Source organism: Penaeus vannamei, chromosome 36 (genome assembly GCF_042767895.1).
Source record: "Penaeus vannamei isolate JL-2024 chromosome 36, ASM4276789v1, whole genome shotgun sequence".
NCBI classification, from domain to species: Eukaryota; Metazoa; Arthropoda; class Malacostraca; order Decapoda; family Penaeidae; genus Penaeus; species Penaeus vannamei.
Genome location: NC_091584.1, coordinates 28,005,036 through 28,010,035, shown reverse-complemented (window position 1 = coordinate 28,010,035; position 5,000 = coordinate 28,005,036).

Below are 5,000 nucleotides of genomic sequence, written 5' to 3'. Positions count from 1 at the left end.
ATTATCATGATTAACACTATTGTTTATGCCATTGTTATTGTGTGCGTTATCATTATCTTCATCATCATTGTCATTCTTTCTCTTCTTGTTGTCATGGTTGGCAATGTTGGTTTTATTATCATTGTTATCATTGTTATTGACGTTGTTATCATTATCGTTATCATTGGTATCGTTATTATTGTTATTGTTAGTGTGACTGTTTATATTATTCGATTTTCTTATCATTATTTTAATCATCTTTATCACATATTATATTTTCGTTATCATCAGTCGTTACTGTCTTTTTAGCAATACTTCTTTATACGTATATATATATATATATATATATATATATATATATATATATATATATATATATATATATATATATATATATATATATATATATATATATATATATATATATATATATATATATATATATATATAATTTTCTCTCTCTCTCTCTCTCTCTCTCTCTTTCTCTCTCTCTCTCTCTCTCTCTCTCTCTCTCTCTCTCTCTCTCTCTCTCTCTTTTCTTTTCCTTTCTTTCTTTTTTTTCTTTCTTTCTTTCTATTTTTCATAGATTATTATACATTTTACAATGATCATCCCTTATCAGTTTATCATTATGGTCGATCTACATTTCACTACGAAGATGTCAAAATATAGATAAAAACAAAAATATATTGAGAAGGAAATATAAATATTAAGAAAAAAAATAAAAAAGAAATATTAATATTCAGAATTCGTATCATAATTTCGCAATTTTTCATAAGATTTTTTTTTTTTTTTTTTTTTTTTTTGCCTTTTTGAAAATGCTTTTGATAAAGCCCTTTAGGATAGTAATTTATTTTGACTGAATTGCCAAATTTCTTTATTGTTAAATCACACTGAACTAATTCATACTATAATTATTATCATCATCATTATTATCGTAATTATCATTATCATCATTTCTATATTCATTATTATTAACTTTACTATCATTATTGTTATCGTCATTGCTATAATTATTTAATTAACCTCATTATTTATCATTCTTAACATTATAATCATTGTCATCATTGATATTACTATTAGCATTAGCACTATCATTACTATTAGCACTTGTTATTATCATTGTCATTATTGATATTAGTACTATCATCTTTTTATTATCATTATCACTATTTTTAGCATTATCATCATTACTATTATCATTATCATTATTATTGTTATTATTGTTATTATTATCATTATTGTAATTCATCATTTATATTATGATCATCTTTTTCATCATTATTGTTCTCATTAATATCATTATCATTATTTCTATTATTATTATTATTATCATTATCATTATTATCATTACTGTTATTATTACTATTATCGTCATTATTGTTGTTGTTGTTATTATCATTATCATAATCATTATATTTTTTTATATTATTGTTATTATTATTATTATTATTATTATTATTATTATTATTATTATTATTATTATTATTATTATTATTATTATTATTATTATTATTATTATCATCATCATCATCGTTGTTATCATTATTAATATCATTATTATTGTTATCATTATTGTTGTTATCATTATCGTCATTATCATCATTATTATTATTATCAATTTCATCACCAATTTTAATATCATTATTATCATTATTATTTTGTTTTTGTTACTGTAATCATTATTACTATCATTATAATTGCTACTAGTATCATTATTGTTGTTGTTATCATAATCAATTTATCCTTTTTTGTTAACGTTATTATTACTGTCATTGTTATCATTCTAACATGATAACATTATCATTATTTTCATTATCATTAATATCATTATCAATATCATTTTTATCAATTCTATGAGCATTATTACTATTGTTATCATTGTTGTTGTTGTTTTTGTTGCTTTCTTATTATCATTGTTATCATTATTATTATTATTATCATTATTATTATTATTATTATTACTATTATTATTATTATGATTACCATTATCATTTTTAGTATTACCATTATTATTATTATCATTTTTATTGATATCATTATTATCACTATTACCATTATTACCATTATTATCATTATTATCATATCATCATTTTATATCATTATTATCATTTTTATCTTAATATTATTATCATTATAATCATCATTATTATTATCATTATTATAATCATTTTTAGTAATTGTTCTTGTTATTATCATTATTATTAATACTGTTATCATTAATACCCCAATTATCATTAATCTGTAATCCCATTTATATATACATATATATACATGTATATATATATATATATATATATATATATATATATATATATATATATATATATATATATATATATATATATATATATATATATATATATATATGTATATGTATATATATATATATATACATATACATATATATACATATATATATATATATATATATATATATATATATATATATATATATATATATATATATATAAAAGCGAAAATATATAACATTTCAAAAGATCGATTATCTTACTTCGAAAAGCATATGAATTAAATAACAGGAAAAAAAATAGACAAGACATAACGATACCTTTAAAAAAAATAACAAATAACCAAGTTCTAGACATGTAGAAAAAAAATATACAGAAAAAAGCAAAATAAAAGATACATATAAATAAAAGCAAAAATACGCAGGAAAGGAGAACGCTGGCAACTGCACCCCGCACTTAGGAGCAGCCGTGGCCTCCCTGCCTTCAAGCAAGCAAACACCAACCACTCCTCCTTGCGTGGCCCGGTGTGCTTGTGCAAGCTCCTCCCCCCTTGCAACAGATTCTGCAATCATCATACACCAGCCACTCCGGCCTCGGGTTTTCTTGATCATCTTCGACGGTAAGAAAAAAAAAAATGAAGGGAAAAAAATTCGAGTTATCGTACATCCGCCATGCGCTCATTCTACGAGCGTTTGTTGTTGATGTTTTCGGTATTGTATAAATTGTTGTACCTTTTGCGATTTTCTTTATTTTTTATTAAATAATGGTTAATGAGTATTCCTAAGTAAATTCCTTCGCTCAAAATAAACCTTATACTATAGTATTACTCTATTTTTACCTACTTAAGTTAAATTATTTCCTATATCTTTTATTTTTACAATACAGAATTGCTAACATCCATTTATCGAGCCTTTAAAAAAATCCATTAATATATTCCATCATTCACTATATCTGCATTTCATAACAGCTACCACTTAAGACGACCACTTCAATCAGATTTTTTACAATAGATTTCATAGCTTACGAATGCTGTCACTTAACCTACCTTTTCCTGTCTTTTTCTATATATTATCAAGTTTATATTTTTATCAGTTTTTTTTCAGTTCTGTGTATTCAGTAGATGGAGATATATTCATATTATTTTCCTATTTCAGTGTTTTAATTTTCTTTTTTTTCTTTTTTTTTGCTAATAGTACTATTAGTATTAGCATTAACGTAATTATCTGTTATGTCATTATTATTATCTTTATTATTGTTATCTTTATAATCATCATGCATATTTTTAACATTATTATTATTATTATTATTATTATTATTATTATTATTATTATTATTATTATTATTATTATTATTATTATTATTATTATTATTACTATTATTATTGTCATTATTATTACCATCATTATCATTTCTTTTGTTATTATCATTGTTGTTGTTGCTGTTATTATTATTATTTTTATTATTATCATTATTATTATTATTATTATTATATCATTATTGTTGTTGATATTATTTGTGCTTTTATCATTATTATCATTATTACTGCCATTATCATTATTGTTATCACTGATGTTCTTATTATCATTACCATAATTGTTATCAATATTACTATTATTACCATCGTTGTTGTTATTGTTATCATTATTATTAGTAGTAGCAGTAGTTCCAAGACTATTTATTATCAACTGTTATTATGATTATCGTCATCATTATCATTACATTATTATCATTATCATTATTATCGTTATCATTATCATCATTATTCTATCATTATTATTATTAGTAGTAGTAGTAGTAGCATTGTTATTATTGTCATTATCATAGTTATAATTGTTATTGATATTGTAATTATTATCATCATTATCTCTATTATTATCAATACTATTTCTATAGTCATTATTAATATTATTATTATTTTTATCATTATTGTTATTGTCATTATATTATCGACATCATTATCGTCATTATCATCATTATAATCACTATCATCATTATTAGTAATAGTATTATACCATTATTGTTATTATCATTGTTATTATCATCAGTATTACTATTATTAAAAGTATCGTTACTATCATCATCATTATTGAATAATTATCATGATTATTTTATCTTAAAAATGCTTCTAAATCGCAATTTCCATGAATCTTCTTTTCTATCAATATTATTACTATGAACATTCTTACCATCCCAGTATTCCATGTCCGCGAGAATTATTTATTATTATCTTTATTATCAGTTTTGGTTTAAGTTTTAAGTGTTGAGTTTTAAGTGTTGAGTTCTAAGTGTTAGGTTCAGTGTTTTTATCTGTTTCGGTTTAAGTTTTAAGGTTTAAGTGTTAAGTTTTAAATGTTAAAGTTTTAAGTTTTAAGTTTTAAGTTTTAAAGTTGTAAGTTTTAAGTGTTTAGTTGCAAGTTGTAAGTGTTAAGTGTTAAGTTTTAAGTTTTAAAGTTTTAAGTGTTTAGTTGTAAGTTGTAAGTGTTGTGTTAAGTTTTAAGTGTTAAGTAAGGTAGACATAGAGGACTTAACTTACGGGGACCTGCTGACTTGCTCTCGTGCCTTCCTCTCTCCCTCCTTCCTTGCCTCCTTCTTTTTCTTTCTTATATCTCCTCTTCCACTCTTTACCTTTCTCTTGTCTTCTTTTCTGTCCTTTTTCTCTCTTTTCTCTTTCTCCCTTTGTCTTGTCTCTACTTCTCTCTCTTTCCCTTTTGTCTCTCTCTTTCACTACCCTTCTCCTACTCTCTCTTTCTTTTCTTCTCTCTTCTCCTT